The sequence below is a fragment of the Hemitrygon akajei genome, unplaced genomic scaffold, assembly GCF_048418815.1.
Source record: "Hemitrygon akajei unplaced genomic scaffold, sHemAka1.3 Scf000053, whole genome shotgun sequence".
Taxonomy (NCBI): domain Eukaryota; kingdom Metazoa; phylum Chordata; class Chondrichthyes; order Myliobatiformes; family Dasyatidae; genus Hemitrygon; species Hemitrygon akajei.
The window spans coordinates 5,755,820-5,772,061 of NW_027331939.1; the positions used below are offsets into that span (position 1 = coordinate 5,755,820).

The window sequence follows — 16,242 nt, forward strand, 5'->3', positions numbered from 1 at the left end:
GGGGAAAAGCGATCCCACCGGGGGAAGGGGGATGGGGAAGAGAGATCCTACTTGAGGAAGGGGGATGGGGAAGAGAGATCCCAGAGGAGGCAGGGGGGGTGGGGAAGAGCGATCCCACAGGAGTAAGGGGGATGGGGAAGAGAGATCTCACAGGAGGAAGGGGGATGGGGAAGAGAGATCTCACCAGAGGAAGGGGGATGAGGAAGAGAGACCCCACAGGAGGAAGTGGGATGGGGAAGAGAGATCCCACAGGAGGAAGGGGGATGGGGAAGAGAGACCAGACAGGAGGAAGGGGGATGGGGAAAAGCGATCCCACCGGGGGAAGGGGGATGGGGAAGAGAGATCCCACCGGGGGAAGGGGGATGGGGAAGTGAGATCCCACCGGAGGAAGGGGGATGGGGAAGTGAGATCCCACAGGAGGAAGGGGGATGGGGGAGAGAGATCCCACAGGAGGAAGGGGGATGGGGAAGAGAGATCCCACAAGAGGAAGGGGGATAGGGGAGAGAGATCCCACAGGAGGAAGGGGGATGGGGAAGAGAGATCCCACTGTATGAAATGGGATATTGAAGAGAGATCCCACAGGAAGAAAGGGGTGGGGAGTTTAAATCCCACAGGAGGAAGGGAGTTGGGGAAGACAGATCCAACAGATGGAAGTGGGAGGGGAACAGAGGCCCCAGAGGGTGAAAGGGGATGCGGAAGAGAGATCCCACAGGAGCATGAGGGGTGGAGAAGAGAGATTCCACTGTAGGAATGGGGATGGGGAAGAGAGATTCATCAGGAGGAAGGGAGCTGGTGATGAGAGATCCCACAGGAGGAAGTTGTATAGGGAACAGAGAGCCCACAGGAGGAAGGGAGATGGGTAGAGAGATCTCACAGCAGGAAGAGGGATGGGGAAGGTAGATCCCACAGGCGGCATGGGAGTGTGGAAGAGAGATCCCACAGGAGGAAGGGGGATGGGGAAGAGAGATCCCACAGGAGTAAGGGGGATGGGGAAGAGAGATCCCACCGGAGGAAGGGGGATGGGGAAGAGAGATCCCACAGGAGGAAGGGGGATGGGGTAGAGAGATCCCACAGGAGGAAGGGGGATGCGGAAGAGAGATCCCACAGGAGGAAGGGGGATGGGGAAGAGAGATCCCACAGGAGGAAGGGGGATGGGGAAGAGAGATCCTACAGGAGGAAGGGGGATGGGGAAGAGAGAACCCACAGGAGGAATGGGGATGGGGAAGAGAGATCCCACAGGAGGAAGGGGGATGGGGAAGAGAGATCCTACAGGAGGAAGGGGGATGGGGAAGAGAGAACCCACAGGAGGAAGGGGGATGGGGAAGAGAGAACTCGCACGAGACAGATGGGGAAGGGATATCCCACAGGAGGATGTGGGAAGGGGAAGAGAGAACTCGCAGGGGGAAGGGGGATTAGGAAGAGAGACCCCACCGGAGGAAAGGGGATGGGGAAGAGAAATCCCAAAGGAGTAAGGGGGATGGGGAAGAGAGATCTCACAGGAGGGAGATGGGGAAGGGATGTCTCACAGGAGGATGTGGGAAGGGGAAGAGAGAACTCGCAGGGGGAAGGGGGATGGGGTAGAGAGATCGCATAGGAGGAAGGGAGATGGGGAAGAGAGATCCCACAGGAGGAAGGGGATGGGGAAGAGAGATCCCACAGGAGGAAGGGGGATGGGGAAGAGAGATCCTACAGGAGGAAGGGGGATGGGGAAGAGAGATCCTACAGTAGGAAGGGGATGGGGAAGAGAGATCCCACAGGAGGAAGGGGGATGGGGTAGAGAGATCCCACAGGAGGAAGGGGGATGCGGAAGAGAGATCCCACAGGAGGAAGGGGGATGGGGTAGAGAGATCCCACAGGAGGAAGGGGGATGGGGAAGAGAGATCCCACAGGAGGAAGGGGGATGGGGAAGAGAGATCCTACAGGAGGAAGGGGGATGGGGAAGAGAGAACCCACAGGAGGAATGGGGATGGGGAAGAGAGATCCCACAGGAGGAAGGGGGATGGGGAGAGATCCTACAGGAGGAAGGGGGATGGGGAAGAGAGAACCCACAGGAGGAAGGGGGATGGGGAAGAGAGAACTCGCACGAGACAGATGGGGAAGGGATATCCCACAGGAGGATGTGGGAAGGGGAAGAGAGAACTCGCAGGGGGAAGGGGGATTAGGAAGAGAGACCCCACCGGAGGAAAGGGGATGTGGAAGAGAAATCCCAAAGGAGTAAGGGGGATGGGGAAGAGAGATCTCACAGGAGGGAGATGGGGAAGGGATGTCCCATAGGAGGATGTGGGAAGGGGAAGAGAGAACCCTCAGGAGGAATGGGGATGGGGTAGAGAGATCCCACAGGAGGAAGGGGGATGGGGAAGAGAGATCCTACAGGAGGAAGGGGGATGGGGAAGAGAGACCCCACAGGAGGAAGTGGGATGGGGAAGAGAGATCCCACAGGAGGAAGGGGGATGGGGAAGAGAGACCAGACAGGAGGAAGGGGGATGGGGAAAAGCGATCCCACCGGGGGAAGGGGGATGGGGAAGAGAGATCCTACTTGAGGAAGGGGGATGGGGAAGAGAGATCCCAGAGGAGGCAGGGGGGTGGGGAAGAGCGATCCCACAGGAGTAAGGGGGATGGGGAAGAGAGATCTCACAGGAGGAAGGGGGATGGGGAAGAGAGATCTCACCAGAGGAAGGGGGATGGGGAAGAGAGATCTCACCAGAGGAAGGGGGATGAGGAAGAGAGACCCCACAGGAGGAAGTGGGATGGGGAAGAGAGATCCCACAGGAGGAAGGGGGATGGGGAAGAGAGACCAGACAGGAGGAAGGGGGATGGGGAAGAGAGACCAGACAGGAGGAAGGGGGATGGGGAAAAGCGATCCCACCGGGGGAAGGGGGATGGGGAAGAGAGATCCCACCGGGGGAAGGGGGATGGGGAAGTGAGATCCCACCGGAGGAAGGGGGATGGGGAAGTGAGATCCCACAGGAGGAAGGGGGATGGGGGAGAGAGATCCCACAGGAGGAAGGGGGATGGGGAAGAGAGATCCCACAAGAGGAAGGGGGATAGGGGAGAGAGATCCCACAGGAGGAAGGGGGATGGGGAAGAGAGATCCCACAGGAGTAAGGGGGATGGGGAAGAGAGATCTCACAGGAGGAAGGGGGATGGGGAAGAGAGATCTCACCAGAGGAAGGGGGATGAGGAAGAGAGACCCCACAGGAGGAAGTGGGATGGGGAAGAGAGATCCCACAGGAGGAAGGGGGATGGGGAAGAGAGACCAGACAGGAGGAAGGGGGATGGGGAAAAGCGATCCCACCGGGGGAAGGGGGATGGGGAAGAGAGATCCCACCGGGGGAAGGGGGATGGGGAAGTGAGATCCCACCGGAGGAAGGGGGATGGGGAAGTGAGATCCCACAGGAGGAAGGGGGATGGGGGAGAGAGATCCCACAGGAGGAAGGGGGATGGGGAAGAGAGATCCCACAAGAGGAAGGGGGATAGGGGAGAGAGATCCCACAGGAGGAAGGGGGATGGGGAAGAGAGATCCCACTGTATGAAATGGGATATTGAAGAGAGATCCCACAGGAAGAAAGGGGTGGGGAGTTTAAATCCCACAGGAGGAAGGGAGTTGGGGAAGACAGATCCAACAGATGGAAGTGGGAGGGGAACAGAGGCCCCAGAGGGTGAAAGGGGATGCGGAAGAGAGATCCCACAGGAGCATGAGGGGTGGAGAATAGAGATTCCACTGTAGGAATGGGGATGGGGAAGAGAGATTCATCAGGAGGAAGGGAGCTGGTGATGAGAGATCCCACAGGAGGAAGTTGTATAGGGAACAGAGAGCCCACAGGAGGAAGGGAGATGGGTAGAGAGATCTCACAGCAGGAAGAGGGATGGGGAAGGTAGATCCCACAGGCGGCATGGGAGTGTGGAAGAGAGATCCCACAGGAGGAAGGGGGATGGGGAAGAGAGATCCCACAGGAGTAAGGGGGATGGGGAAGAGAGATCCCACCGGAGGAAGGGGGATGGGGAAGAGAGATCCCACAGGAGGAAGGGGGATGGGGTAGAGAGATCCCACAGGAGGAAGGGGGATGCGGAAGAGAGATCCCACAGGAGGAAGGGGGATGGGGAAGAGAGATCCCACAGGAGGAAGGGGGATGGGGAAGAGAGATCCTACAGGAGGAAGGGGGATGGGGAAGAGAGAACCCACAGGAGGAATGGGGATGGGGAAGAGAGATCCCACAGGAGGAAGGGGGATGGGGAAGAGAGATCCTACAGGAGGAAGGGGGATGGGGAAGAGAGAACCCACAGGAGGAAGGGGGATGGGGAAGAGAGAACTCGCACGAGACAGATGGGGAAGGGATATCCCACAGGAGGATGTGGGAAGGGGAAGAGAGAACTCGCAGGGGGAAGGGGGATTAGGAAGAGAGACCCCACCGGAGGAAAGGGGATGGGGAAGAGAAATCCCAAAGGAGTAAGGGGGATGGGGAAGAGAGATCTCACAGGAGGGAGATGGGGAAGGGATGTCTCACAGGAGGATGTGGGAAGGGGAAGAGAGAACTCGCAGGGGGAAGGGGGATGGGGTAGAGAGATCGCATAGGAGGAAGGGAGATGGGGAAGAGAGATCCCACAGGAGGAAGGGGATGGGGAAGAGAGATCCCACAGGAGGAAGGGGGATGGGGAAGAGAGATCCTACAGGAGGAAGGGGGATGGGGAAGAGAGATCCTACAGTAGGAAGGGGACGGGGAAGAGAGATCCCACAGGAGGAAGGGGGATGGGGAAGAGAGATCCTACAGGAGGAAGGGGGATGGGGAAGAGAGAACCCACAGGAGGAAGGAGGATGGGGAAGAGAGAACTCGCACGTGAGAGATGGGGAAGGGATATCCCACAGGAGGATGTGGGAAGGGGAAGAGAGAACTCGCAGGGGGAAGGGGGATGGGGAAGAGAGACCCCACCGGAGGAAAGGGGATGGGGAAGAGAGATCCCAAAGGAGTAAGGGGGATGGGGAAGAGAGATCCCACAGGAGGAAGGGGATGGGGAAGGGAGATCCCACTGGAGGATGGGGGAAGGGGAATAGAGATCCCACAGGAGGAAGGTGGATGGGGAAGAGAGATCCCACTGGAGGATGGGGGAAGAAGAATAGATATCCCACAGGAGGAAGGTGATGGGGAAGGGAGATCCCATAAGAGGATGGGGGATGGGGAAGGGAGATCCCACAGGAGGAAGGGGGATGGGGAAGGGAGATCCCACAGGAGGATGGGGGATGGGGAAGGGAGATCCCAAAGGAGGAAGGGGGATGGGGAAGGGAGATCCCACAGGAGGAATGTGATGGGGAAGGGAGATCACACAGGAGGACGGGGGATGGGGAAGGGAGATCCCACTGGAGGATGGGGGATGGGGAAGAGAGATCCCATGGGAGGAAGGGGGAAGGAGAGAGAGGGATTAACCAGGATGAAGGGGGATGGGGTTGAGAGATCGGCCAGGAGGAGGAGGGATGTGGAAGACAGTTCCCACAGGAGGATGTGGGATTGGGAAGAGAAATCTCACAGGAGGAAGGGGGATGGGGAAGAGAAATTACACAGGACAATGGGGCATGCCAAAGAGCGATCCGACAGGAAGTGGCAGGTATTCGAAACAAGGCCCTGCAGGAGTAAGGGGATGGGGAAAAGAGATCCCACAGGAGGAAGGGGGATGGGGCAGAGAGATCCCACAGGAGGAAGGGGGATGGGGAAGAGAGATCCCACAGGAGGAAGGGGGATGGGGAAGATAGACCCCACAAGAGGAAGGGGGATGGGGAAGAGAGATCCCACAGGAGGAAGGGGGATGGGGAAGAGAGATCCCACAGGAGGAAAGGGGATGGGGAAGAGAGTTCCCAGAGGAGGAAAGGGGATGGGGAAAAGAGATCTCACAGGAGGAAGGGGAATGAGGAAGGAAGATCCCACAGGTGGATGGGGAATGGGGAATAGACATTCCTCAGGAGGGAGGGGGTTGGGGAAGAGAGATCCCACAGGAGGAAGCGGGATGGGGAAGAGAGATCCCTCAGGAGGAAAGGGGATGGGGAAGAGAGATCCCACAGGAGGAAGGGTGATGAGGAAAAGAGATCCCAGAGGAGGAAGGGGGATGGGGAAAAGAGATCCCACAGGAGGAAGGGGGATGAGGAAGGAAGATCCCACAGGTGGATGGGGGATGGGGAAGAGAGATCCCACAGCAGGATGTTGATGGGGAGCAGAGAGTGCACAGGTGGAAGGGGATGGGGAATAGAGATCCCACAGAAGTAAGGGGATTGGGGAGAAAGATGGTGGGGAGGAGATATCCCACAGTTGGAAGGAGAATGGGGAAGAGAGATCTGACAGGAGGATGTGGGATGGGGTTGTGAGATACATGTGGAGGGACAAGACAGATCCCACAGGAAGAGGGGGCATTATGATGACCCACAGGAGGAAATGGGATGGGGCAGAGCAATCCCTCGGAAGGAAGGGGGGTGGTGACAATAGATCCCACAGAAGGAATGGGAATGGGGAATACAGATCCCATAGGATGATCAGGCATGGGGACGAGAGATGAGACAGGAGGAAGTGGGTGGGGAAGCGAGATCATACAGGAGGTTGGGGGATGAGTAGGAGAGATCCCATAGGAGGAAGAGTGATGGGGAAAATAAATGCCACGGGAGGAAGGGGGACGGGGAAGAGAGATCCCATCCGATGTAGGGGATTGGGAAGAGAGATCCCACAGAACGAAGGGGGATGGGGAAGAGAGATCCCACAAGAGGATGGGGAATGGGGAAGAGAGATGTATAGGAGGAAGGGAAATGGCGAAGCAAGATCCCGTAAGAAGTGGAGGGATGGAAACAGAGCCCCCACGGGGGTCAGGTGGATGGGGAAGAGAGATCCCACTGTATGAAATGGGATATTGAAGAGAGATCCCACAGGAAGAAAGGGGTGGGGTGTTTAAATCCCACAGGAGGAAGGGAGTTGGGGAAGACAGATCCAACAGATGGAAGTGGGATGGGAACAGAGGCCCCAGAGGGTGAAAGGGGATGCGGAAGAGAGATCCCACAGGAGCATGGGGGGTGGAGAAGAGAGATTCCACTGTAGGAATGGGGATGGGGAAGAGAGATTCATCAGGAGGAAGGGAGCTGGTGATGAGAGATCCCACAGGAGGAAGTTGTATAGGGAACAGAGAGCCCACAGGAGGAAGGGAGATGGGTAGAGAGATCTCACAGCAGGAAGAGGGATGGGGAAGGGAGATCCCACAGGCGGCATGGGAGTGTGGAAGAGAGATCCCACAGGAGGAAGGGGGATGCGGAAGAGAGATCCCACAGGAGGAAGGGGGATGGGGTAGAGAGATCCCACAGGAGGAAGGGGGATGGGGAAGAGAGATCCCACAGGAGGAAGGGGGATGGGGTAGAGAGATCCCACAGGAGGAAGGGGGATGGGGAAGAGAGATCCCACAGGAGGAAGGGGGATGGGGTAGAGAGATCCCACAGGAGGAAGGGAGATGGGGAAGAGAGATCCCACAGGAGGAAGGGGATATAGAGAGAGATTAAACAGAATGACGCGGGAAGGGGTTGAGAGATTGGCTAGGAGGAGGAGGGATGTGGAAGAGAGTTCCCACAGGAGGATGTGGGATTGGGAAGAGAAATCTCACAGGAGGAAGGGGGTTGGGGAAGTGAAATTCCACAGGACAATGGGGAATGCCAAAGAGAGATCTGACAGGAAGAAGTCGATGGGGGAGAGAGATCCCACAGGAGGAAGGTGTATGGAGAAGAGACATCCCACAGCAGGAAGGGGGATGGGGATGAGAGATCCCACAGCAGGACGGAATGGGGAAGGGAGATCCCACAGAAGGAAGGGGGATGGGGAAGAGGGATCCCACAGGAGGAAGGGGGATGGGGTAGAGAGATCCCACAGTAGGAAGGGGGATGGGGAAGAGAGATCCCACAGGAGGAAGGGAGATGGGGAAGTGAAATTCCACAGGACAATGGGGAATGCCAAAGAGAGATCTGACAGGAAGAAGTCGATGGGGGAGAGAGATCCCACAGGAGGAAGGTGTATGGAGAAGAGACATCCCACAGCAGGAAGGGGGATGGGGATGAGAGATCCCACAGCAGGACGGAATGGGGAAGGGAGATCCCACAGAAGGAAGGGGGATGGGGAAGAGGGATCCCACGGCAGGAAGGGGGATGGGGATGAGAGATCCCACAGAAGGAAGCGGGATGGGGAAGAGAGATCCAACAGGAGGAAGGGGGATGGGGAATAGAGATCCAACAGAAGGAAGGGGGATGGGGGAGAGAGATCCCACACGAGGAAGGGGGATGCTGAGGAGAGATCCAACAGCAGGAAGGTGGAGTGGGATCAGAGAGCCCAGAGCATGAAAGGGGGATGGAAAAGTGAGATCCCACAGGTGGATTGCTACCCGTGCCACGTGCTAGTGAGGCTAGAAATAGGAAGATAATGCAGCTAAATACGTGGCTGAGGGGATGGTGCATGAGGGTGGGGTTCATGTTTCTGGACAATTGGGCTTTCTTCCAGGGGAGGTGGGACCAGTTCGAATTGGGCAGTTTGCACCTGAACTGGAGGGGACTAACATCCTAGCCGGTAGGTTAGCAAGTTCTGCTCCGGGGGTTTTAAACTGGTTTGCAGGGGGAGGGGGCAGAGTGTTAGAGCAGATAGTGATGTGGAGGAGGATAAGGGTCATGCGAGGACTGCTTGTATAGACAGATATCAATGGTTTGTACGTGATAGAAATGTTCTCAGGTACATCTATTTTGATGCAAGGAGTATTGTAGGTAAGGCAGATGAGTTTAGGGCGTGGATTGGCACGATAATGATATCGACATTATTGCTATTAGTAAGACTTGGTTTGCAGGAGGGGCAGGACTGGCAGCTTCATGTTCTGGGTTTCCGTTGTTTCAGAGGTGATAGGGCGGAGGGATGAAAGGGGGAGAAGTGGCATTACCAGTCAGGGAGAATATCACAGCTGTGCGTGGACGGGACTGCCCAGAGGGCTCGTCTACAGAGGCCATATGGGTGGAGCTGAGGAACGGGAAAGGTGTGACCACACGAATAGGGTTGTATTATAGACCACCCAATAGGCAGAGAGAATCGGAGGAGCAAATCTGTAGAGAGTTAGCAGACCAATGTAAGAAACAGAAAGTTGTAATCGTAGGGGATTTTAACTTTCCACATATTGACTGGGATTCCCACTCTGAGAAAGGGTTAGATGGCGTGGAGTTTGTCAAATGTGTTCAGGAAAGTTTTCTGAATCAATATATTGAGGTACCACCGAGAGAGGGTGCAGTACCTGATCCCCTGTTAGGGAACCAGACAGGTCAGGTGACAGAAGTATATGTAAGCAAACATTTTGGGTCCAGTGACCATAATGTCATTAGTTTCAAGATAATTATGGATAAGGATAGGACTCATCCACCAGTTAAGGTTCTGAATTGGAGAAGGACCAATTTTGTGGAAAAGAGGGAGGATATGGGAAGTGTGGATTGGGTTAAGTTGTTTTCTGGCAAGGATGTGTTTAGTAAGTGGAACGCCTTCAAGGGTGAAATTTTGAGAGTGCAGAGTTTGCATTTTCCGGCCAGGATTAAAGGCAAAGTTAACAGGCATAGGGAACGTTGGTTTACAAGTGATATTGGTGATCTGGTTAAGTAGGTGTTTAGCAGGTGTAGGCCACAAGGAACAAATGAGATACTTGAAGAGTATAGAAAATGTAAGGGAATACTAAAGAAGGAAATCAGGAAGGCAAAAAGGAGACATGAGGTTGCTTTGGCAGATAATGTGAAGGTAAACCCAAAGGGTTTCTACAAGTATATTGAGAGTCAAAGGATAGTAAAGGACAAAATTGGTCCCCTAGAAGATCAGAGTGGTCGTCTATGTGTGGAGCCTCACGAGATGGGGGAGATCTTAAACAGGTTTTTTGCATCAGTGTTTACTCAGGAAACTGGCATAGCGTATATGGAATTAAGGCAAACAAACAGTAGTGTCATGGAACATATAGAGATTAAAGAGGAGGTGTTGCTTGCTGCCTTACAGTGAATACAGGTAGTTAAATCCCCCGGGCCTGACATGATTTTTTCTCGGACCTTGAGAGAGACTAGTGTAGAAATTGCAGGGGCCCTGGCAAAAATATTTAAAATGTCCTCAGCCACGGATGCGGTGCCGGAGGATTGGAGGGTAGTTCATGTAGTTCCGTTGTTTGAAAAAGGCTCCAAAAGTACACCAGGTAATTACAGGCCAGTGAGCCTGACATCGGTATTAGGTAAATTATCAGAAGGTGTTCTGAGAGATCGGATATACAAGGATTTGGACAGCCAAGGGCTGATAAAAGATAGTCAACATGGCTTTGTGTGTGGTAGATCATGTTTAATGAATCTTGTAGTGTTTTTCGAGGAGGATGTTGTCTGCATGAACTTTAGTAAGGCCTTTGACAAGGTCCCACGTAAGAGGTTAGTTCAGAAAGTTCAGACACTAGGTATCCATGGAGAGGTTGTAAACTGGATTCGAATTGGCTGTGTGGGAGAAGACAGAGAGTGGTAGTGGATGATTGCTTCTCAGACTGGAGACCTGTGACTAGTGGTGGGTCTCAGGGATCTGTGCTGGGACCATTGTTGTTTGTTGTCTATATCAATGATTTAGATGATAATTTGATAAATTGGATCAGCAGGTTTGTGGATGACACTAAGATAGAGGCGTTGTGGACAGCGAGGAAAGCTTTCAAAGCTTGCAGAGGGATCTGGACCAACTGGAAAAATGGGCCAGAAAATGGCAGATGGAATTTAATGCAGACAAGTGTGAGGTGTTCCATTTTGGAAGGACAAATCAAGGTACGACATACACAATAACGGTAGGGCACTGAGGAGTGCGGAGGAACAGAGGGATCTGGGGGTTCAGATACATAAGCCCCTGAAAGTGGCGTCACAGGTGGACAGGGTTGTAAAAAAGGTTCTTGGCATCCTGACATTCATAAATCAAAGTACTGAGTATAGGAGTTGGAATATTATGGTGAGGTTGTATAAGACATTGGTGAGGCCAAATTTGGAGTATTGTGTACAGTTCTGATCACCGAACTGTAGGAAGGATATCAGTAAGTTTGAAAAAGTGCAGAGAAGATTTACTAGGATGTTGCTGGGTGTTCAGGAGTTGAGTTACAAGGAAAGATTGAACAGGTTAGGACTTTATTCCTTGGAGCATAGAAGAATGAGGGGAGATTTGATAGAGGTTTACAAAATTATGAGGGTATAGACAGGGTAAATGCGAATAGGCATAGATTAGGAGAGACAAAAATGAGAAGACGTGGCTTCAGTGTGAAAGGGGAAAGGTTTAGGGGGAGCATTAGGAGGAACTTCTTCACTCAGAGGGTGGTGAGAGTGTGGAACGAGCTGTCATCTGATGTGGAAAATGTGGACTCACTCTTAAGCTTTAAGAATAAATTGGATAGATACATGGATGGGAGAGGACTGGAGGGTTATGGACTGGGTGCAGGTCAATGGGACTAGCGGAATAAGGTTTTGGTACAGACTAGAAGGAACGAATGGCTTGTTTTCTGTGCTGTAGTGTTCTATGATTTTATGATTCTATGTGGAGGAGAGTTCCCACAGGCGAAAGGGGGATGGGGATGGGGGAGAGAGATCCCACAGGAGGAAGGGGGATGGGGATGAGAGATCCCACAGGACGGAGGGGGATGGCAGCGAGAGATACCACCGAAGGAAGGGGTATGTGGAAGAGAGATCCCACAGGAGGAAGGGAGATGGGGAAGAGATATCCCACAGGAGGAAGGGGGATGGGGAGGAGAGATCCCACAGGGTGAAGCGGGATGGGGAAGCGAGATCCCACAGGAGGAACGGGGATGGGGAAGAGAGATCCCACAGGAGGAAGGGTTTAGGGAAGAGAGATCCCACAGGAGGAAGGGGGATGGGGAGGAGAGATCCCACAGGAGGAAGGGGGATGGGGATGAGAGATCCCACAGGGCGAAGCGGGATGGGGGAGAGAGATCCCACACGAGGAAGGGGGATGCTGAGGAGAGTTCCAACAGCAGGAAGGTGGAGTGGGAACAGAGAGCCCAGAGGATGAAAGGGGGATGGAAAAGTGAGATCCCACAGGTGGATTGCTACCCGTGCCTCTGGTGAGGCTAGAAATAGGAAGATAATGCAGCTAAATACGTGGCTGAGGGGATGGTGCATGAGGGTGGGGTTCATGTTTCTGGACAATTGGGCTTTCTTCCAGGGGAGGTGGGACCAGTTCGAATTGGGCAGTTTGTACCTGAACTGGAGGGGACTAACATCCTAGCCGGTAGGTTAGCAAGTTCTGCTCCGGGGGTTTTAAACTAGTTTGCAGGGGGAGGGGGCAGAGTGTTAGAGCAGATAGTGAGGTGGAGGAGGATAAGGGTCATGCGAGGACTGCTTGTATAGACAGATATCAATGGTTTGTACGTGATAGAAATGTTCTCAGGTACATCTATTTTGATGCAAGGAGTATTGTAGGTAAGGCAGATGAGTTTAGGGCATGGATTGGCATGATAATGATATCGACATTATTGCTATTAGTAAGACTTGGTTTGCAAGAGGGGCAGGACTGGCAGCTTCATGTTCTGGGTTTCCGTTGTTTCAGAGGTGATAGGGCGGAGGGATGAAAGGGGGAGGAGTGGCATTACCAGTCAGGGAGAATATCACAGCTGTGCGTAGATGGGACAGCCCAGAGGGCTCGTCTACAGAGGCCGTTTGGGTGGAGCTGAGGAACGGGAAAGGTGTGACCACACGAATAGGGTTGTATTATAGACCGCCCAATAGTCACAGAGAATCGGAGGAGCAAATCTGTAGAGAGTTAGCAGACCAATGTAAGAAACAGAAAGTTGTAATCGTAGGGGATTTTAACTTTCCACATATTGACGGGGACGCCCACTCTGAGAAAGGGTTAGATGGCGTGGAGTTTGTCAAATGTGTTCAGGAAAGTTTTCTAAATCAATATATTGAGGTACCACCGAGAGAGGGTGCAGTACCTGATCCCCTATTAGGGAACCAGACAGGTCAGGTGACAGAAGTATATGTAAGCAAACATTTTGGGTCCAGTGACCATAATGTCATTAGTTTCAAGATAATTATGGATAAGGATAGGACTGGTCCACCAGTTAAGGTTCTGAATTGGAGAAGGGCCAATTTTGTGGAAATGAGAGAGGATATGGGAAGTGTGGATTGGGTTAAGTTGTTTTCTGGCAAGGATGTGTTTAGTAAGTGGAACACCTTCAAGGGTGAAATTTTGAGAGTGCAGAGTTTGCATGTTCCTGCCAGGATTAAAGGCAAAGTTAACAGGCATAGGGAACCTTGGTTTACAAGTGATATTGGTGATCTGGTTAAGTAGGTGTTTAGCAGGTATAGGCCACAAGGAACAAATGAGATACTTGAAGAGTATAGAAAATGTAAGCGAATACTAAAGAAGGAAATCAGGAAGGCAAAAAGAAGACATGAGGTTGCTTTGGCAGATAATGTGAAGGTAAACCCAAAGGGTTTCTACAAGTATATTGAGAGTAAAAGGATAGTAAAGGACAAAATTGTTCCCCTAGAAGATCAGAGTGGTCGTCTATGTGTGGAGCCTCACGAGATGGGGGAGATCTTAAACAGTTTTTTGCGTCAGTGTTTACTCAGGAAACTGGCATAGCGGATATGGAATTAAGGCAAACAAACAGTAGTGTTATGGAACATATAGAGATTGAAGAGGACGAGATGCTTGCTGCCTTACAGTGAATAAAGGTAGATAAATCTCTGGGCCTGACATGATATTTTCTCTGACCTCGAGAGAGACTAGTGTAGAAATTGCAGGGGCCGTGGCAGAAATATTTAAAATGTCCTCAGCCACGGGTGCGGTGCTGGAGGATTGGAGGGTAGCTCATGTTGTTCCGTTGTTTGAAAAAGGCTCCAAAAGTACACCAGGTAATTACAGGCCAGTGAGCCTGACATCAGTAGTAGGTAAATTATTGGAAGGTGTTCTGAGAGATCGGATATACAAGGATTTGGACAGCCAAGGGCTGATTAAAGATAGTCATCATGGCTTTGTATGTGGTAGATCATGTTTAATGAATCTTGTAGTGTTTTTCGAGGAGGTTACCAAGAATGCATATGAAGGAAAGGCTGTGGATGTTGTCTACATTGACTTTTGTAAGGCCTTTGACAAGGTCCCACCTAAGAGGTTAGTTCTAAAGGTCTATACACTAGGTATCCATGGAGATGTTGTAAACTGGATTTGAATTGGCTGGGTGGGAGAAGACAGAGAGTGGTAGTGGATGATTGCTTCTCAGACGGAGGCCTGTGACTAGTGGTGTGTCTCAGGGATCTGTGCTGGGACCATTGTTGTTTGTTGTCTATATCAATGATCTAGATGATAATGTGATAAATTGGATCAGCAGGTTTGTGGATGACACTAAGATAGAGGCGTTGTGGACAGCGAGGAAGGCTTTCAAAGCTTACAGAGGGATCTGGACCAACTGGAAAAATGGGCCAGAAAATGGCAGATGGAATTTAATGCAGACAAGTGTGAGGTGTTCCATTTTGGAAGGACAAATCAAGGTACGACAAACACGATAAACGGTAGGGCACTGAAGAGTGTGGAGGAACAGAGGGATCTGGGTTTTAGATACGTAAGTCCCTGAAAGTGGCGTCACAGGTAGACAGGGTTGTAAAGAAGGCTTTTGGCATCCTGGCATTCATAAATCAAAGTACTGAGTATAGGAGTTGGGATGTTATGGTGAGGTTGTATAAGACATTGGTGAAGCCAAATTTGGAGAATTGTGTGCAGTTCTGATCACCTAACTATAGGAAGGATATCAGTAAGTTTGAAAAAGTGCAGAGAAGGTTTACTAGGATGTTGCTTGGTCTTCAGGAGTTGAGTTACAAGGAAAGATTGAACAGGTTAGGACTTTATTCCTTGGAGCGTAGAAGAATGAGGGGAGGTTTGATAGAGGTTTACAGAATTATGAGGGTATAGACAGGGTAAATGCGAATAGGCATAGATTAGGAGAGATAAAAATGAGAAGACATGTCTTCAGCGTGAAAGGGGAAAGGTTTGGGGGGAGAATTAGGAGGAACTTCTTCACTCAGAGGGTGGTGAGAGTGTGGAACGAGCTGCCATCTGATGTGGAAAATGTGGACTCACTCTTAAGCTTTAAGAATAAATTGGATAGATACATGGATGGGAGAGGACTGGAGGGTTATGGACTGGGTGCAGGTCAATGGGACTAGTGGAATAAGGTTTTGGTACAGACTAGAAGGACCGAATGGCTTGTTTTCTGTGCTGTAGTGTTCTATGATTTTATGATTCTATGGGGAGGAGAGTTCCCACAGGCGAAAGGGGGATGAGGATGGGGAAGAGAAATCCCACAGGAGGAAGGGGGATGGGGAAGAGAGATCCAACAGGAGGAGGGGGATACAGAGAGAGATTAAACAGGATGAAGGGGGAACGGGTTGAGTGATCGGCCAGGAGGAGGCGGGATGTGAAAGAGAGTTCCCACAGGAGGATGTGGGATTGGGAAGAGAAATCTCACAGGAGGAAGGGGGTTGAGGAAGAGAAATTCCACAGGACAATGGGGCATTCCAAAGAGAGATCCGACAGGAAGAAGTCCATGGGGGAGAGAGATCCCACAGGAGGAAAGGGTATGGGGAAGCGAGTTTCAACAGCAGGAAGGGATGGGGAAGAGAAATCCATAGAAGGAAGGGGGATGTGGAAGAGCGATCTCATAGGTGAAAGGGCGATGGGGAAGAGAGATCCCACAGGAGGAAGAGGGATGGGGAGGAGAGATCCCACAGGAGGAAGAAGGGTGGGGAGGAGAGCTCTCACAGGAAGGGGTGGGGTATTGTGTGGAAAAGACATCCCATAGGAGGATGAGAAAAGAGTATTAGAGAGCCCACAGGAGGAATGGGGTTGGTGGCGAGATTCCAAAGAATGGAAGGGGGATTGGGATGAGAGGTCCCACAGGAGGATTCCAAGGGTAAACGATAATCCTACAAGACGAGAGGATGCAGAAATTTTTTGTATGTGTGTGTTGGGTCTGAACAGAGGCCCAGAGGAGATGCGCCCTCGCTCTTTGCGTATCTGGAAGTGAGCAAAGTCACACACGGGGAAGGGCAGTGGGAGGACAATCTCACAATGGTATTTCTTTCCTTCTCACTGGGACAGTCTGCTGACGGTCTCTTGTCCCTCACCGGGAAGGGGGTGTGAATCTCTGACCCACCTGCTGCAGTCTTTGTTGGTCTGGGTGTCAGTAACAGTGAGA

General features: G+C 52.2%; 1 protein-coding gene across 1 annotated transcript in view; it reads right to left on the bottom strand.

Annotated features, from left to right (window-relative positions):
• LOC140721248 (NACHT, LRR and PYD domains-containing protein 3-like) overlaps window positions 1–16,242 on the bottom strand; it is a 69,322-nt gene that overhangs the window by 34,915 nt on the left and 18,165 nt on the right. The window lies entirely within an intron of this gene.